This window comes from Tamandua tetradactyla, chromosome 16 (assembly GCF_023851605.1).
Source record: "Tamandua tetradactyla isolate mTamTet1 chromosome 16, mTamTet1.pri, whole genome shotgun sequence".
Lineage (NCBI taxonomy): Eukaryota > Metazoa > Chordata > Mammalia > Pilosa > Myrmecophagidae > Tamandua > Tamandua tetradactyla.
This window is the reverse complement of record NC_135342.1, coordinates 64190135-64211275: the sequence shown is the minus strand read 5'-3', so window position 1 is coordinate 64211275 and position 21141 is coordinate 64190135. Positions and strand designations below refer to the sequence as shown.

General features: G+C 35.8%; 1 long non-coding RNA gene and 1 pseudogene across 4 annotated transcripts in view; both read right to left on the bottom strand.

The window, feature by feature from the left end:
• Positions 1-1443: 1443 nt before the first annotated feature.
• Positions 1444-3233, bottom strand: LOC143659991 (SWI/SNF-related matrix-associated actin-dependent regulator of chromatin subfamily E member 1 pseudogene; annotated as a pseudogene).
• Positions 3234-7773: 4540 nt separating this feature from the next.
• The window catches only part of LOC143660354 (uncharacterized), a 135276-nt gene continuing 121908 nt past the window's right edge, over positions 7774-21141 (bottom strand). For 2 of the 4 annotated variants that reach the window (XR_013163976.1, XR_013163977.1), the window contains exons 4-8: positions 12403-12498; positions 11686-11810; positions 11065-11221; positions 9737-9790; positions 7774-8421 (exon numbers count right to left, since the gene is read on the bottom strand). This is a non-coding gene — a long non-coding RNA (uncharacterized LOC143660354). The remainder of the gene's footprint in view (positions 8422-9736; positions 9791-11064; positions 11222-11685; positions 11811-12402; positions 12499-21141) is intronic. The other 2 variants (XR_013163978.1, XR_013163979.1) reach the window with 1 other exon arrangement.

Genomic DNA, 21141 nt, shown 5'->3' with positions numbered 1-21141 from the left:
AAGAACTAAATCCTACCAACAACCACATGAGTGGGTTTGAAAGCAAACCTTTCCCTAGTTGTGCCTTCAGATGAGACTGCAGTCCCAGACAACAATTTTATTGCAGCTTCATGAGAGATCTAGAGACAGAGGACCAGCTAAGCCACACCCAGGTTCCTAACTCACAGAAACTGTGAGATAGGCTTTCTTGTTTTCATCCCCCACATTTTGAAAAAATTTGTTACACAGCAATAGATAACTAATAACATTCCATTTTTTAATCAAAAGAATCAAAATTGGGTGGGCCACGGTGGCTCAGCAGGCAAGAATGCTTCTCGCCTGCCATGCCAGAGGACCCGGGTTCAATTCCCGGTACCTGTCCATGTAAAAAAAAAAAAAAAAGAATCAAAACTATGTACGTATATATGTGGGATGGCTGGGGAATGGTGTTTTACTAGGCTAGGAAAATATCTGGAAGAAGAATATCCAACAACATAGAAAGGTTATTTCTGGGGCATGGAATTAGGAGAGAGGGAAAATTTTACTTTTTTAATTCCATTTTGTTTGAATTTATTATAGCAAGTATTTAGCACTTTCATAGTCTAAAAATATATTTTCTTGAAATTCTTCTGCAGAATTACTGTTTTATAAAATATCATGTTCTTGACACAGCAGTAATAGTGAGTTGTTTCACCAAATATAGGGATAGATTTTCACTAATCCATTCACATGCTTATTCTCTTTCGACAAATGGTATATTCTTTCAAAAGACTCCCACCAATGAGATTGAGCAAACTTATTGACCCTTCCAGAAGCTGGACCAACTCCTGGCTTTGTCAGATTAAAGAGTAAACATTTTAAAAAGCAGATTATAAGTAACATTATCACCAAGTCCTATAACCCAAAACCTCAAAGATCAGAATAACTTTTTCCATATTCCGAATAATTCATTCTTCCCATCTCAGGAAATGGCAACCCTATAGCCAAGAAATCTGAGGATCATATATCGTTCCTCTCTTTCCTTCACCAACCACATTCACTTGAACAAGGCCAAAGCAAAAAATATATATTTGGACTCTGACCACTTTTCTCTATTTTTGTTGTTACTACCTCAATCCAAACCACATCATTACTCTCCCAGACCCCTACAGTAGCTCTCTTACTTGTCTTCCTGCTTCCACACCTGCTGCTATAAATCATTCATTCCTCACACAGAGGCCAGCATGATCTCTCTTTTTTTAAATTTAGATATGTTTTCAGGCTCAATGAAAAGTTGCAAGAATAGCACAAGATCAGAAGAATCCCTGTGTACCTTTCTCCAAGTTCCTCAGAAGTAATCACATTTGCTTATCATTTACTCCTCATGCCCCATGCATGCTCACAAACACAAACACACATGCACATTTTTTCTGAACCATCTGTCTCAATAACAAAGCAGTCATTTTTCCCCAAAAAAACAGCATTTCATTTAAAAAGTATTAGAACACATAAAATAAGATAACATCTATTTTTTTTCTCCTCTTCTGGTATGGGATCTGTTGGTGGCTCCTCCACTGTTGCACTGTTGTTCTCAGAGCCAGTGTTGCTATCTATCACTGGGTCCTTCCTCTGCCATACTGTCAACCTCTTCCTGCCCACTCTCCTTGTCCTCAGTAGATATGCCTTCTTCACCATTCTGTTGGCCTTCTGTTGTTTCTTCAAGGTGTGTCTCCTCTGTCTCCATTGGAATGCTCTCATCTTCCTTCTTTTCTTCTATTTTATTAGCTGCTTGCTCTGCCTCAGAAACAATACTGCTCTGATTGCACTTAGCTTATTCTGCTGCCTCTTTCTCCCTTTTTCCTGACTTTTGTGAGTCTGTTCCTCTGTCTGTGAAACTTCAGCTGCAATTTTCTCCATATCCACTTCTACCTTCAAACCACACAACCTTTTAAGTTCATTGTTAAAAGAATGTGCTTCCTAGTATTTCTCTCTTCTTTTCCTGGCTTGCTCCTCTATTTGAAGTTCAGCTTCTAGTTTTCACTGATGAAACATTAAGGACTGGACATGTCATTTGAGAACTTGCATTCTAACTGTTGTGACAACAGACCAAACATCTGGCACCATACTCTTGCTAAGGATTTCACTGATGAGGCGGTGGTTTCTCTGGAAACAGGTGGTGGCTGTATGCTTCATTGAAAAGCTGTCATCATAATCATCTGGATCTTCAGCAGAATGAATGCTCATGTAAGGTTCTCCTTTTTCCATGTGAGACTGTCTCTATTGACTTTCTTCCTCTAAAGCAGTTTCTGCATGACTTTTTGCCTTTATGTAAGCAAGGTACACAGGGGAATTATGATAAGCCTTCATTGATTTATTGTACTCTGTCTTTTCTGCTTTCTATTTGTTTAAATACTTTCATTTCTCTTCATCAGTGAGATCTTACCACATGCCACTAATAATCTTGCCAATTTCCCACAACTCTAGGTCATGTTAAGGTATCAGCAGCTTATCTGGTAGCTTTGGGGGTTATGGAATTGTAATACCAGAGGATGCAACAGCCCTGGCTGTTGGTGCTCAGGTTTTATTCAGCCTATAGTTGTTGTAGAGGGGATGACTGTATGGATTGCATCCCACACATCCTGGTGTGCTGGACATTTGTGTTGCAGGAGTTGGGGTGGGAGGTGGAGCATAGGATGGTCTTCTTGACATGTTGGAAAATTAAATTCTCAGTTCCTTAAGAGTGACTATGAGACACTGTGGACAGAAGGAGCACCTGCAGTGCTGGCTATGATTTCCTTTGTATCATCACAAAGTAGTCTTTTAAAGAAGTAAATCACATCACTCTCCTGCTTAAAAATGTTTCAACAGTTGTCATTACAATAGTGTCCAGATTTCTTACTTTGATCTACAAGACCCAGGCCTGGCTCCTGTCTATCTCTCCACCCTCATTTCCTAACATTCCCCATCCCTCACTTTGGTCAAGCCCTAAAGGTCTTCTTGTTTCTCTAATACATAACCTAATTTCTACCCCCAAGGCCTCTGTAACTACCATTGCCTCTGTCTAGAATAACAGATATTCAATGGCTGACTCTTCATTACTCAGATGTAGTATCACTTCCTCATTGACTCTATATTATGTTGCCTTCCTCTCCTCATATAACTTTTAGGAGAGGAAGGGGGAAAGATTGAATTCTAGACTGTTATCGCGTTCCTAAAAGAATCCTGAAAGATTGACTTTTCTGTGCTTTTTCTGAGCTTTAGGTGTATATTTTATTGTATTCAAATTACTTTAAAATGCTAATAAGTACACATAGAATATTCAAATTAAATTAAAATTCTATGCTTAATTCCCTCTAGATAAATAATGATGTATATTTGTTCTTCGATATTTGCCACAAAGTGATCATTAAATAATAACGACTTTTCTCCTCTCTTCAACATATCAACAGTATAAAGGAATATACATCTAGATCAAATTCAAGTTTATCTACAAGCAATTCAGTAATGAAGCTATCCTGATCTGATTCTAAAGACATAAATCAAATACTTTGCTTCAATAACCATATATAATCAATGTTAACATGTAGCTAATGCATCTGTATAATAAGGGGTGTTCTAAACATTGCTCAGAATCTCCACAGCCACTTAGAATCACGAAGACAATATCTTAGGGCATGTTGTAAACCCTAAAAATGACATGACAAGATGTGGAAAATGATTATTGCTATTATTTAGGGCTTTATGCTATTTCTCTGTAGTGCCATCCTGTGTTGGCAAATAGCAGTCTTCCTCGTCCACAAACTCAATGTCAAGGATTACATATTTGAATAAAATATCAATATTGCACAGTATGCCGGGTAATGGGACTACACTACCTAAACAGCATTACAAAGCAGGACTGTCATGGTCAAATTTTCCCTCACTATGCTGAAACATCTTTAAGAATTTGCCTGAATTTTCAGCTAAAACCCACCTGATTTCAAGGTGACAGAGTATGTTCTTAAGAACTGTTACCACCTTGGGTAATTATAAAGCTAGAAAAGGACTGAAAGAGGAAACAAAAGAAAATTAAGACCTCTGTGTATTTGATGTGGTCTAATTCAAGCAGGGCTACTGGTGACCCAGAACGAAGAGAGTTGCAGGAACCACAGTCAATTGGGAAGAAAATGGAAATAGGATGAAAGTGAAGAAACATTTATTAACAATTAAAAGCAAAGAACTTGCTTTGTATTTTTGAAATCAACAAATATTTGTGGTTAAGAACAGATAGAGGGTTTTGAATACTATCAATGTCAAAACTGAGTTTGTTGGCAATATAAAAAGTACAAGAACAAAGGGATGGAAGAAAATAAAACTATTGTTGAAATGCAAAATACAGAGAAACTGGAAAATGATTCTACATTTGGACTTGGCACATGCATGGGGTCTGCAGAATTGATTACCAAAGCTCTGGTGGTATGGTCTTGTTATTTCCTGAAGATCTGGGCCAGTTGAATTCAGTAGTACTCTTTTCAACTTAGTTCAACTCAGCATACATTCTAAACCAATGACCTCTAAACTGTAACCCACTGAAATACAGGAAGACATTAGAACTTTTTATATTTATTTTTTATCTAGCTCTTTTTAAACACTTATCTTGTATATGTTATAAAATGCATACACTACATTAGTACATGGAAATTACTACATACATGAACAGGCCAATAGTGATGGTAGATTATCACAACACTTAGTGATAGTGGTATGTGATCAAGAAAGAATAGAGGTTCTGATTCAGTAGGTCTGGGGGGCCAGGAATGTGTATTTTTAACTCCGCAGCCGATTCACATTTCAGTATATTTATTCATTTTAATCCTCACAACAAGTCTACCATTAGGTTGTGTAATATACTAAGGCAGGTATTATAATCATTTCCATTGTACTGATAAGGAAACTAAGGCCTAAAAAAAGTTAAGTCATGCTCAAGTTTCCACAGGTAGTGAGTGAGGAAGGCAGAATTCAAATCCAGACAGTCTAGCACTAAAACCATGATTCTTAGGCACTACCCTACACAGTCCAGAGACATCAGGAGACTGTAACTGACTCAAAAATAAAGCAGGGAACACTGGATAATTTAAAATTCTAGATAAAAGAGATGGATGGGCTTCTAGCAGGGAGCCTCAGCATTCTGGATAACATTCTAGCATGGGGCTTTCTCACTGATGAGCACCAATACATACTCCCAAATTAAAATCTTCATATATGTTGGTCACATTTGCTTGGCTTCATGAGATGGAACTATTCTACAAAGACAAAGATAGGAAATAAGACGCAAAGATTGCTTCAATAAAATATCACCCAACCAGCCCAGTTCACTGTCATTTTATTTTTTATAGAAGCCTTTCACCATATGGAACTAATTATCACCATCTGCCGTTCCATACTTCTATATCCTCTCTAGCAGCTCTTTCTTCAATAATTCAGTAGCTTCCTCCCTTTACATTTGTAAATGCTGTTGACTATGGATAAAATCCATGTTTACTTTCTATTCAAAACCCCATAGGAAAGCTTGTTTTAATCATCCACAGATGTTTTATTCAGTTCTGCTTAGCTTGGCACAGAACTTCAGAGGGAAATAAAAGAAAAATCTTTATTTTATATTTCAATTGTAGATTGTTACAGACTAAATAAAATGCCAAATTGTTATTGGAAACAACACAGCCACTGTAATAATGACAGTCGACATCTCATTTTTACAATTATAATTTTTTCTGGCATTTGCTTAACTCAAGATGGTTTCCATATTTTACAAAGAGCTTTTTTTTTCCTTCTCCAAATGAACCTGCATTGAAGTCATAGAACTTTGTAATCTACTTTTAACATATTCTTTTAAATTGTAGAAATACTGAAGTTATTGCATGATAGTGATTAGACTTTTAAATACTTTCCACCCTTCTGTAGTCACTTTTTGATATATGTTATCCTTTTGAATTCCTTTATAAGAAAACATTAACTCAAAGACCACTTCACATTATCTGATACCTCAATGGGTCAGTTCTTCTTTGCTTCCCTTTTATTTTTTATTTTGTAACTAAAAGCAATTGATATATAAACATTCACTATGAATTACACTTACAATTCACAAATATCAAATGTAGTGGGAAAAGTCAGCTTTTCTAGTGGAAAGAGTATTTCCATGAACTTGTAGTAGATTCTCTATTTCCAAACACTTAAATATTCTATTTCCTTATAACCTATCCTCCCAACCAGCCCAAATCTCACCTGATTCCTCACTGACACACTGAAATTTTCTAAGGGGATTTCTAATTTCTTTTCATTGTACTAATGCTAAGAATAAAATATACTCCCCAAGATTTAAAGTTCAAAATTTACCAAACATCTACCTCTTGCTAAATTTAACCAGCCACATTGCTCCTTCAGGAGCATTTTGCTTCAATCATAGTTATGCGGTAGGGCTAGTTTTGAACTTTCTTCTTGTCCCAATTTATTAAAACTTTATGTGACCTTGCTCTGGATTCAGTGCATGTGTTTTTACAATTATTCCCTTAAAGCACTTAGAGGATTCATAGGTACACATTCAAGAAGAAAAAAAATTCTGCTCAAATAAAGATGATCCCAGAATGAGCCAACTGGCTATAGAGAGGGCCATTTACAACTATGGCTCCTTGTAAGAATTTCAATATGCATTATCAAGACTCTGGTTTGAATGTGCTTATTTCATTCTTGCCCTCCATAAGTTTATTTAGGATACAGTGGTAAAAGAACTTGTGGGTTATTGAGAAAAGTGAATATATGAGGGGGAACGATTGGTTATCAAAGAAGTTATCAAACCAAATAAAATGTTTTAAGTCAAAGTAGCAAAGGAAACAGGTTTCTTTACATAGTTATATTTTTCTACATCAAGTAACAGTGCTTCAGAGAACAGCTCTGAATTCAGTGTTGACAGTGAGAAAAAATATTTATTTTCCCAAATTATCTGACCCACCAGCTATATACACTTATGACCCAATATCAAAGAGCAATTAATAAATCCATTAAAAACCTGAGTATAATTTTTAATGTCAAGGACATGTCTATATTTAGTTTAACTAAGATCCTCTTAGAACTATTAGTAACAATGAATAATTTAAGTTATTATTATTATCATCATTATTATTTTACAAGTCTTTCACTTCAGAAAAAAGACTAACATTTAGTTGTTCTTTGTGTCCAGACACTGAAATCAAGACAACAGGGCTTCTATGAGTCAAAGACCACAAATTATAATCTAGCCCACCACAGAAAAAACAAAACTGTAATTCATAAAGTAGCTGAAGAGTCCTTGCTGAAGACTTCTGCCACCATTTGCATAGTAATGGCAGGAAAATCTTATCTACTAGACACAAGTTCTCTTAAAGAAAGAAGAGGACTGTACTACCAAATGTTCATTTGTATATATAATATTGGATGAGCCTTTTATGAATAAATACAACAGCCAGTTTCTGTGAATAAATGGTAGAATAAAAACAGAGTGGTCAACCTTTTAAAGAGATCATGATTAAAATAAAAAGCAGGGAGGAAAATAAAAAATATTTTCAATCTATAGGAAAAGGATCATTATATTTTATAGCATGTTGAAAGTTATTATAATTTAGCTTATTTTTTAAATTGCAAATATGAAGTTTTTAAACATCTAAAACACAAACATATACTACTCCTTCTGGACAAATGAATCTAGAAAATGTCAAGAAAGTTCCACTCACTTCTACAAAAAAAAATCAAACAGGTAGTTGTTATGTTGCAGGCAGCCCCGGTTTGTTAAAGCCACTTCCTGTTATAGCAGGCAGGCCCCTGTTTACTCAGGCCATTCCCTGTTTGAAAAATCTCTCAGGCCCTGAGCCGATCAATAGGCAGAAGTCCCTGTGAAGCCCCCTTGCCCCCTAACTCCTCATCTGCTTCTGTAAACCCAGCTTTGTGCCCTTCCTGATTTAAACCAGCCAATTATTTACCTTGTCTTTAACATGTCATCCTGTCTATAAAAACTGATGCTAACCTTTTGTTCAGGGCTCAGACTTTCAGAGGCTACTCAGGTGAGCCCTGTGGCCATAGACAATAAAACCTACTTACTGAAACTTCGGACCTCGGTCCCTGTTTGTTCTGTTTCTGCCTAATGTTCTGGGAGGCTTGAAGCCTTGTCCCTGTTTTGCACAATATTTCGACTCTTAATCTGTGAAATCATCTATATAATGCCATATCTCCTCAAATCTAAATGTCATCAATTGTAAGACATATTATTATTTCACTTATCAAACAAAAAAAGAAAAAGCTGTGCCAATTAAACTAAGACAGGCCATCAACTAAAAAAAATCCCAATTTCAAAATATTAAAATGCGAAAAAACATGCGTATTAGATTTGAGGAAATGTTACCAGCAAAGGCGGTAAATTCTCTGTCCAGTGCACTCAATGACCAATTCGGAAGACACCTAGGGTTCAAAGGAACAAAGAGTTTACTGCTAGGCATGAAGCAGGAGATCAGATGGCCTATCAGCCCAAAATTCTGTCTTCCCAAACTACAGTAATTCTGATACTTTTATAGTATCAATAGATGGACATATTTTAGGATAATGAGTACAACAGCCCCAGATGCTGTAATTGGAGGTGATCTAATTATTGGGCACGTGCAGATTGATTATATGCTTAGTCATAGAATGTATGTAAGAAAATGGCAACTTAATATGATGATGGGCATGCTTTTTAGTATTGTAATGAGGTATAGGTCACATATAGGTTAAAGTCTAAGATACTGCACATTTTAGGTGGGGCCATTTTGGTTGATCCAACTTTGGTCATCAAGATAACTTTGGAATTGGGGTGGGTTAGTTCTGTGCTGTCTTTAGTAATTATTAGACTAAAGAGAAATAATCAGATAAATGGGTACACATGAAAGTTACAAGGTTTTACAATCACAGGGGCACAAGATAAAGGCTATACAATCATTATCGGAGATCAAGACAGCTGGAATACAGTTCAGATATTTCAGTTATTTGCTTTTGTCTACTTTAATATATCTATATATATTTCTATATATAGTTATATAGAAATAGAATCCTATGTTTCTTAAGAATATTGAATGTATAATAAATGCTTTAAAGAAGAAAAAGGAAAAAAGAAATCTCATAGGTAACATGGAAAGTTGCCTTATTTGTACAGGTTCAGAAATCTGTTTACATTTTCAAATGTATTTTTTTATTGTAGCCATACATATTTATTTATACTAACTTCATTGTTTTTTGCTGAGATAAATATAAAATGCTTATAATTTTAAAACAAAAACTTTAGAAAATACAGAAAAATATAATCCTGATAAAGATCCAACCTGATTTTGATATGTAATGATACAGACACTATTAAGAATAAAAAAAAAACCTCTCCTCCTTTTCTCTTGTTTTTTCTTTACTTCTAGATAGCCCCTTCCCACACTCACAATTGCTATTGTACCTATTGCTTGAGGCACACACACTCTCAACCCCTGCATTGCTTACCCACCAGACTTTGCCCCGTTTGCAATGGGAAAGAATTAGCCTCAATCTTCCCATTTGATTCCTCTGTAGGAAATAGAAGGGATGGGGCCAGTTAGAATTCAAAGGCATTAGGATTCAGAATAGGCCTCAGGGAAGTTCAAGGTTATCACTGTTAATATTGTTTCAACTATTTCAACAACTGTTATAGATACTAAAGTACAAAGGATAGTTTTCTAGTTGATTCCAAGATTTCTTTTTAAAACATGGCAATACATACCACAAATGTTAAGTAAAAAGCCAGCAGTACCATTTCCACTTATGAAGTAGAAGCCTGCAAAAGAAGAAAAGGAGAAAAAATAAAAACTTTCTCTCCTACTCTAACAATAAGAAAAAGCCAGACAATTTACAAAAACATGACTATTCTTGAACCCTCCAAAGAAGTGACATATATGAAGAGATGTTGGCTCAGAATTTTCAAAAATTAGTGAAAAACAACAAACCACAAACCCAAAGAACCCAAGCGGGATTTTCCTTTTTTAAAATTTCCTTAAAAAATTTTCCTTTTTTTTAAAAAAAGGAAAAGATAAAACAAAAAATCAAAACCTAGACATGGCATATTCAAACTGCTGAAAACCAAAGAACTAAGAGAAAACCTTGAAGACATCCAGAGAAAGAAGAAGCATTACATTTAGAGGGAGAAAGCTCAGCAAAAAAAAAAACTAAAGTAACATCATTTATACAGTTTTAAACCATAAAAATAAACTGCAGTACTCATCTTAACATTTTATCTTTTGTTTTCTTATATTGTGTATTTGTTGTTTCTTCAGAACTTTGTCTTTCTGATTTGACCATAGAACTTAAGGAAATAAATCCACTCCCTTTAAAAAAAAATGCCTTTATCCCTTACCACAGTATTAGACACAGCATGGATATTCAATAAGTACTCCTGATATGGGAGCAGATTTGCTTTTTGTATTTTTTTTTTTCATGTACCAGTGAACTTTTTTTTACATGGCACAGTCTTAAAAAATAAAAGTATTCTTAAATTAACTTCATGAAATTTTTTATCTTACATTCACTACTTTTTATTTTTCTGAAGTTGATGATTCTGATATCCTTACAAGAGATGAACTATTGAAGGTCTGGCTCTATATTTAGCATAATAAATATATTTTGATATTTCCCTTTCCTGGAACTTATTGAATTTCAAATAATTTTATACTCATCAATGTATTGTTTTGTTATCTGTAGTTTCATAGGGACTCTTTGTCTATTTCTCCACAAACAGATGCTGATTCTTTAAAATAAGGTTTACAATATCTGTATTTTATATTCCATACACTACAGATGGACAATAAAATGCTTGCTTACTAATGATAATATAATTAAAATACCTAGGCATGTCCAGCTTTTCTTTGCTAGTTCAGATACAAGGACAAGGAAAGCGAAACTAAAGTAAGTCTAAGTGGAGACCATTATTGAATTTACTCTGAAATTCATCCACACTCTCAGCTGCTTTTTCCCTGCTGACCTCAATTTTGCCTTTCTGGCCTCACAATTGTCCCAGAGCATGGCAATATCTGGGTTTCTGATCTATTTACTTACCTCTCTGGTTCTTCAACCACCACTTTGTTCCCCAGTCTATGGCTTGTTCTCTTCCATGCACTCCTTTGTTCAGACAGGCTTTCTGAAACCTGACTTCTTTAGTTTGACCTCAGAACTCTTTTCATAAGCTACATTCCAGGTTCTGTCAAGGAGCAAGCTTAAAAGTTATGAAGACATTGCTGGACCATGCACCAAAAAAAAAAAAAGATACAAAAACAAATCTCTAGATACAGCTGAAGTAAAAAGTCATTACTAGATATGCAAATATTTGTTTATTAGGATCACATTTAAGGGAAAAGCAACAGATTTTCACATCACCAATACCTATAAAGTCAAAGAACATAATTCCAAAAGTATTAGCTTAACTGAATGTTTAAATAAATGTAAGGTTCAGCCTACCAAATTCCCATGCAAGTAAAATAATTATTTCATAAAAACTAGTACCACTCTAAAGACTAGGACTTAACAGTGTGCTCTTGAAAATAACTATGTTGCTCCTAAGAAAACTCCAAGGATCTGAGCTTAAAAGATGAGAAACACTGGTGTGTCCAATCAAACCACACACTAAAGGTATAAGCTCCATCTCAAACATCTTCCTCAATGGACCGATTTGATACATACCTTGAACTTCATCACATCTCTCTCAACTTTCCAGTCACTGATCTTGTTATTTATTTGTCAACTTCACTCCTTGGTGCCAACGTACATCTTCTCCCTTCCTAGTCATTGCCTTGACTCCAGGATCCCTGTACCAACAATATATTTGCATAAATTAAGCAGAACAATCAATGTCCTCTCTCATACACCATCCACACAAAACTAAATCCACAACCCAATGGCACTCTTTCTTCCATCTTGAGTCTGCTAGTGTTTTCAGAATATACCTCTTATTGAAAAATCTAAAAGGATAGGTCCCCAAAATTAGGATAATTATCTGGATCATTTAGTTCTAAATTACTTAGATAATTTTTAAGTGTAGGAAATCCCCAACAATTACTGGACCCCACTTCCCTTTTGCTAAGGGAAAATATCAACTGTCCTTTGGTCACCAGAGAGAAGTATTCACTCTATGTACCTTTGCTTTTCTTTGAGCATATTGAAACTGTCCATTATATATGTAAATACACATATGTAGCTATATAGCTGTGATTATTCAGAGTTAAGCTATTTTATTGATGGGTTCAGGAAAGAGGAGGCCTGATAAAGCACTGAAGTCTAGATACCTTGAGCTGTTTGAACATATGTGTGCTGTAAGATTCATAGACTGCCTAAAGAGAGGCTGTCTCTGATACATCAGCAACACGTGTAAGGTTTGGAAGAAATCTTAAAGGTCTTCACCTCTAAATTATAGGCACTATCAGAGCAGGGACCAGGGCTGGCTTTGCTCTCCATTGTAAGACCAGCATCTACAGTTTGTCTAGTACATTGCAGACACTAAAAAAAAAAATTTAGTTATTTATCGGCAATAAAAATAAGTGATACATAAAACAACATGGACAAATCTCAAAAACATTATGCTGAGCGAAACCACAGAAGACATACTTGTATAATTCCATTCAAATGATAATCTAGAATAGGTGAAATTAATCTATAGTGGAAAACATGTTTTAGGGTCCTGAAGGCAGACTTTGGTAGATTGAATTATCTACCCTATCAAATGCTTACATGTTCCAATCTTCATCTTAATCCACATCCCTGCAGATGTGAACCCATTGTAAACAGTTTCTTTTGAAGCTGTCATATTTAGTTAAGGTACGGCCAACCGGATCAGAATGGACTTAATCCATATTAAAAGGAGACTTTATAAAGAGAAGCCAGAAAGGAAAAGACATTGCCATGTGACAGGAGACAGAAATACAAGGCAAGGAACCCCCAAGGATTGTCAGCAACCAGCACCAGAACGGTACTAATTCTGGGGGAGATAGAACATTGCCAATATCTTGATTTTGGTTCTAGCCTCAAAACTGTGAGCTAATAAATTCCTGTTAAGCCAAAACTAGTTTGTGGTATTTATGACAGCAACCTGGCAAACTAAGACCGTTTTTGTTTGGGTAATGGATAATGCTGATAGTAGCTCAACTATGCAAATGCCATGGAGTGTTATACTTGAAAGGGATCTAAATGAGATATTTTGTGTTTTATATATATGTTACCTCATATTTTTAAAAATCTGTAAAGATATGTGATAAATCAAGTATAGTAAATGTTAATAAAAGAACCTAGCTGGTGAGTATCCAGGTGTTCACTATAAAATTCTTTCAACTTTTTTGTATGTCTGGAAATGCTCTTACTAAAATGTTGGGGGGAAGGTCATATAAAAATATTCTAAAAAATACATTTAATGAAATGAAAGTGAATCTCTTCCAATCTTCCATCTGATGCCTGGATTCCCTCCATAGTGTTTTCATCAAGTGACCATATAGATAGTGATTTTCAAAACTTGCTTCATGGACTAGCTGAATCAGAATTACATAGGGTATTGATAAAAACACAGATTCCAAGTGACACTGAGACCTACTAAGTCAAAAAGCAAACACACTGAGGAATTTTTAACAAGCCCTTCACCCAGTCAGTGACCACACTTGGGGGTGATACATCTGCCTGATGTACAAACACTTTCAGATTAGAAAGTTTGATTTGGGGTTGGCCCATTTCATTTCTGGAAAGTTCTATTCAATTTTTTTTCCTCCCTGGCTTCTATCACCCATCTCTTTTATTTCTTCTTTCTGGAGACGAGAGACTAAATCTCTCTTTTGCATTATTAGAACTACAATTTTCATTATTACATTGTATTTCACTCTGTGTGCATTATCTCCCAGCAGCTTTTTAAATTTCAAGTCCTAGTCATTTTACTCCACTGCAAATGAGTTTATCAGCTCCTTTTCTGAAAGGAGGTTTTGACAGAAGCGAACTCTAAACAACATAAAAGGGAGAGTCTGAAACCACATGGAAAATAACTTTTGCTTACATCGTAGTTCTGGCTAATCCAGTTCAGTTTACAGCGATACAGTGTATTCCTCTATTTGGCTGCATAAGAGACTTCAAATGATCTGGAAATCATAGTTTCCAATATTTACAATTTAGACATGTTTGACTGAAATATAAAATTAATTCTTTCAGCTGCCATATTCCATGAGTTAAAAAAATATTTGTGTAATACCTCAGTGTAAAATAACGTCATCTCAAGGTCTGTTTAATTTTGCTTTTTTGAATATGTTCAACATTCCTGCTAAATGCAGAACTTTAAACAAGCTGAATTGAAAGATTTTTAAATAAGATTTGGGAGATGAAATTGTCAAGTTACCTGTGTTTTTCTAAAGTCCACTTGAGATTTGTGAATTTTATAATTTTTAAATAGAAGTAGAATTGTACTGTGCTATGGATTAGATAAACAGTTTAACCATTTTGCTGCTACCAGTCCATCACAAACGTTGTTATTCTTGAGAATCTATCACAAAATATTCTTTTATCCAATGAGATTTATTGTTTCAAACTTGAATTAAAGATTTCGTATTTTGCATCTTTTGGTGACTAATTCCTTCCCAGACTTCACCAATATAAAGTACTTTTCCTCTTTTGGGTTCCCTGCTATTACCATTCATTTGGCTCTCGTACCGCCTCATCTTATTTTAAAATGTATAAAAATCTATATAAATAGATACCCATCTACTATATGAACACTCTGTAAGGAGAGAGATTATGCTTTAAATATCTTTATTTCTCTCTCAGAGTCTTGCATACTGGAAACATTCTTGTGTACAAGAACTATCTTTTTTGTTTAAATCAATTGTTTTTTTCCCCTTGATCTATTTAATTACCCTTATCTGCATCGTTCCTATTTCATCTCTACTGATGTTTCTAGAGGGACAATTACCAAACAATACACAGTGGTCTAGGTATAGACACATAATGGTTTCATTTCAAATCTATAACAAATGATAGACTAATGCACTTTAAGTGGCTGTGTTCTGTATATTCTCAGAACGTTTATTAAAACTAATTAGGTATAAGTGCAAAATATCTACTGGCCATTTCAAAGGTTCTAGGTCTCAATTTTAGTAATACAAAAATACTTAATAACATTAATCTTTGAAACTTTGTTACTATGATCCATTTATGGGTTGACTGACTTCACTAGAAAAATTCTTCCTCTGTAGGAAAATATAAGTCTGAGAAATTCAAATTTTTGATACATGACTTACCATCCTTCAGATGAACAAGCAAAATATTTTCTGCCTTAATTTCAGAGTATTACTTTAGAGTAGAATATGGGCAGTTTTCCATGGCTAAAATCTAAGGCAATTATCCAGAAAACTAAAGATAAATATCACATTAATCATAAGTAATTGAAATAGTCTAGATATTGTCTAGATTTGAAATCAAGGGCCTACAATTCAATTCCTGGTCCTGTCACTAACTTTATTGGGTGAACTTAGATAAGTAATTTAATCTGAGGCTGTTTTCTCATATCTAAGGTGAAGAAACTCCTATGACCTGTCCATCTACTTGACAAACTTTTGAAAATAAAATTAGATCAAGCTTTCTCAACCTGGACACTACTGACATTTAGGAAAGGATTATTCCGTGATTGTTGGGTGTTTAGCAGCATGTCTGGCCTCTAGATGCCAACAGCACAACACTCCCAATTGTACTAGCCAAAACTGTCCCCAGACCTTGCCAAATATCCCCTGGGGTTTAAGAAAAAAAACAGTCCTCATTGAGACTGACCGAAATAAATTATTTGTATGAATATTTTATTCACATATCTAATACTTTCACCTACTAGGTGCTGGATCTGGTAGCCAAGTCAGATAAGAAGCAATTCGTGCCCTCAGATAATTTGCAGCCTAGTAGGGAGATAAACTTTCATATCAATGATTACAGCAACAGAAATTTGGAAGCTCTTGGGGGAGTATATGGGAGAAAACATTCAGATATGACAAGTAAAAGCTACAGAAAGTGCTGACTAAATGGATATGGGGGTTCTTAACATTTGTCAACAGTGGTTATTATTTATTACCTAAGCCAAAAGAATTTTTCCACAGAAACATTTCCCAAAAGAAAAACCACACCTCAGAAATGTTCAAAAAATAAATACTAACTTCAGTGTAACTGTTCTAATTTTAATCATGGGGGAACACAAACTACTCCATTTTCTCCACCCGGTTTGCACTTCTATCACCAGAATTATCAAGAACAACAGGAGTCCGTTAATTACCATCCATAATTGAACTATCAAAGTCTGTAAAAACAGGAGGAATGTGAAAAGGAATAACACACATCATTTACGAATTATTTCATTCAATGAAAAATGCATTATTTTTACATAGTCTAAAGAGTTATATTAAATAACAACTTTGAAGGACCAAGTCAAATACATTTGTAACAGTGCCAAAAGAAAATCAAACCTAAACCAAAGCAAGAAACTGCCTTTCCCCCACAACATGAAGATGTGTAGCTTTTCAGAATATTATCTGCAAGTGAGGTCCTCACAGAGGTGACTCTATTAGCCCCCCTTTGCTGTGGTACATCAGGGCAAACAACTATTCCATTATCTCATGGCACTTTCTAGTTTGTGTGAAAGCAGGAAGATGCAGTTTTGAGACTCAGAATATAGCATTCATTACAGGAGCACTAGTTAAAGGCTGCTAATGGGATCCTTCGGCTTCTCATCCCGCAGAAGTATTTGGAGGAGGTCCATGCAAATAACCACAGCCATTTCAGATGAAATTTTCTTTGCAAATATGTGTTACCTAACACCCCAAAATATATGAAAGCCCTCCCGGTTTTAGAATGTGTAAGCCCCCTGACAATGGAATTCTATCTGGAAATATCAAAATTAAAGACAATTTTTGAATGGATCAAGAATAGAAACCATTAGTGGATTATAAAAATATTTTAGTTACTTAAAGATCCACATTTCAAAGAAAAGCAGTCTTATTAAACAACATTTGCTTAATAGGCAATTTTCCCCATTTAATTTTCATAAATGGATCACTTTGAAATGTATTTCCCCTACCAAAGACTACACATTAACAACAAATGATACAACATCTTCAAATTTTAATTAATGTCAAGAGCTTTATTTTACTTCCAAGCAACCTACCAAAACATGTTATTAATAGAATTTAATTTAGGGGGGTTGGCATTTGTTTTCTATTTTTAAAAAGGTGGTTCTGAAATTCTGGCCCTGTTAACATCATTTAAACATTCCTGTTCCATGCCTCAATATAATAAATTAAATTAGCATTTTATTTGTGCCCATGCTTTGTGGTTTCTGGCAGTACAAAAAGATCCTCTATGAACATACAAGTCCCCTCAAAAAATCCCACCGAGTGATTGATTACTAGTCTGGAAGATATGAATATGTTTCTCAACAAAGACTGTATGGACTGCTGAAAGCTCTGGCCTTATACATCTCAGTAGGGCGCCTTTACTTAGCAGACATCCTCTTAATTCAAACAGCATTCTGGCGCCAGCATCTACAGACAGCTCCATCATAATATGCTGCTCATCTATTAAACAGTTATATCTATTTCAATTAGCATAAGTTGTCTATGTACAAGAATCAGAAGGAAATTGGGCAAAACTATTGTTTTATCCATAAATATACAGCATATTCAATGTGTCTCTGCTTCTAAAGTAAGAAAGAACTGAGAACAACAGAAAATAACCTTGAGCTTCTCAAAGCACCATCTTTACAGATACTATTTTAAGTTAGACTCTGATGTTACTTGCCCTCCATTCTGAGTTAAAGTTTTGGTCAAAAGACCACAACTTTATAAGTGAAGACATGATCTGTAGTCTATTAGTACCTGAACGTGCTATCTACTGTCTGAACTGAGAAGCTGAATTGATTGCTAGAAGTGAGAGAAGCTTAGAGAAAGAATTTATCAGCCTCCTGCCCTTACCTGCAAATAGTTAAAGCAAAACATTGATAGGATTTTTTTTTTTTTTTTGGCATGGGCAGGCTCCGGGAATCAAACCTGGGTCTCTGGTATGGCAGGCGAGAATTCTGCCACTGAGCCATCATTGCACCACCCACCACCATCGCACCTCTCTGGGATTTTTAAAAGGTTTCTACAAAACCAAAATGAAGTCAGAGGAATTATACTCATCATTTAAATCAGAAAGTGCAAGCAAGGTCCACTAAAGAGAAAATAAAGAGAAATAAAAGAAACTAGAGGTAAATACCTGAAACTGTTGAAGTGTAATCCAATAGCTTCAATTCTTGAAGACAAGTGAATAGCTATAGTGCTTTCAAGGTGTGACCATGTGATTATGAAAACCTTGTGACTGACACTCCCTTTTTCCAGTGCATGGATAAATGAGTAAGAAAAAAAAAGACAAAAAAATAAATAAATAGGCAAACGGAATGGCAGCTTTGGGCTACCGGAGCGACTGGGATGGACTCAACACAGCGACGGCGGGCACCGCTCTCGTAGACAAATTGTATGACCACTTGCACCTTTCCTCACACTGCTTCAAATGATGACTTCCCACTTCCGGAGAAGATGGCGGCTTAGTAAGACGCGCGGGTCTTAGTTCCTTCTCCAGAACAGCAACTAAAGAAACAGAAACAATACGAAACAGCTCCCGGAGCCACGACAGAGACCAAAAAGACAGCGTACCCCATTCTGGAATGGCTGAACAGGCAGGGAGAATCCGCTGCGGTGAGATACCTGAGGGGTGCGCGTTTTCCCGGCCGGGGCGGCTGGCGACTGGGGTCCCCTCCACGTACGTGGCTCCCGGTCTGACTGGGAACGTTGGATAGTGGGGCCCACCCGCCATGCTTGGCGTCTCGGGCCAGCTGGGCAATTTGGACCGGTACTCCCCCAAGCCGCGGCGGCCGGTGACCCCCCCACCACGCGCGGTTTCCCGGGCCGACTGCGAGATTCGGATTGGCAAGTTAAAGGAGCCACAGCATCTTTTACTGGTGGGACCCGCAGACAGACAAGCGCCACGAGCGCCACCTACTGGGCAGGAAAAGAAAAACAGAGCCCAGAGATTTCACAGAAAAACCTTTCAACCAGCCGGGTCCCACACCCAGGGAAATCTGATCAAATGCCCAGACACCAGCAGAAAATAATGGATGACGCTCGGAAAATTGAAGATATGGCCCAGTCAAAGGAACAAACCAATAGTTCAAATGAGATACAGGAGCTGAGACAACTAATGCTGAATATACGAACAGAAATGGAAAAACTCTTCAAAAACCAAATCAATAAATTGAGGGAGGACATGAAGAAGACATGGGCTGAACAAAAAGAAGAAATAGAAAATCTGAAAAAACAAATCACAGAACTTATGGGAGTGAAGGACAAAGAAGAAAAAATGGAAAAAACAATGGATACCTACAGTGGTAGATCTAAAGAGACAGAAGCTACAATTAGTGAACTGGAGGATGGAACATCTGAATTCCAAAAAGAAACAGAAACTATAGGGAAAAGAATGGAAAAACTTGAGCAGGGGATCAGGGAACTGAATGACAATATGAAGCGCACAAATATACGTGTTGTGGGTGTCCCAGAAGGAGAAGAGAAGGGAAAAGGAGGAGAAAAACTAATGGAAGAAATTTTCACTGAAAATTTCCCCACTCTTATGAAAGACCTAAATTTACAGATCCAAGAAGTGCAGCGCACCCCAAAGAGAATAGACCCAAATAGGCGTTCTCCAAGACACTTACTAGTTAGAATGTCAGAGGTCAAAGAGAAAGAGAGGATCTTGAAAGCAGCAAGAGAAAAACAATCTGTCACATACAAGGGAAACCCAATAAGACTATGTGTAGATTTCTCAGCAGAAACCATGGAAGCTAGAAGACAGTGGGATGATATATTTAAATTACTAAAAGAGAAAAACTGCCAACCAAGACTTCTATATCCAGCAAAATTGTCCTTCAAAAATGAAGGAGAAATTAAAACATTTTCAGACAAAAAGTCACTGAGAGAATTTGTGACCAAGAGACCAGCTCTGCAAGAAATACTAAAGGGAGCACTAGAGTCAGATACGAAAAGACAGAAGAGAGAGGTATGGAGTAAAGTGTAGAAAGAAGGAAAATCAGATATGATATATATAATACAAAAGCCAAAATGGTAGAGGAAAATATTATCCAAACAGTAATAACACTAAAAGTTAATGGACTGAATTTTCCAATCAAAAGACATAGACTGGCAGAATGGATTACGACCCAGCAATACCACTGCTAGGTATCTACTCAAAGGACTTAAGGGCAAAGACACAGACGGACATTTGCACACCAGTGTTTATAGCAGCATTATCTACAATTGCAAAGAGATGGAAACAGCCAAAATGTCCATCAACAGACGAGTGTCTAAACAAACTGTGGCATATACCTACGATGGAATATTATGCAGCTTTAAGACAGACTAAACTTATGAAGCATGTAATAACATGGATGGACCTAGAGAACATTATGCTGAGTGAGTCTAGCCAAAAAACAAAGGACAAATACTGTATGGTCCCACTGATGTGAACCGACATTCGAGAATCAGCTTGGAATATATCATTGGTAACAGAGACCAGCAGGAGTTAGAAACAGGGTAAGATAATGGGTAATTGGAGCTGAAGCGATACAGACTGTGCAACAGGACTAGATACAAAAACTCAAAAATGGACAGCACAATAATACCTAAGTGTAATGTAACTATGTTGGAACACTGAATGAAGCTGCACCTGAAATATAGTTTTTTGTTTGTTTGTTTGTTTGTATCTTTTGTTTTTGTTTTTTTCTTTTTCCTTTTTATATATATATATTTTTTTTATTAGTATTATTATTTTAATTCTCTTCTCTATATTAACATTCTATATCTTTTTCTGCTGTTTTGCTAGTTCTTTTCCTAAATCGATGCAAATGTACTAAGAAATGATGATCATACATCAATGTGATGATACTAAGAATTACTGAGTGCATGTGTAGAATGGAATGATTTCTAAATGTTGTGTTAATTTCTTTTCTTTTTTTTGATTAATAAAGAAAAATTTAAAAAATAAATAAATAAATAAATAATGGGAGCAGGAGGGGGGTAAGGGATATTTTGGGTGTTCTTTTTTACTTTT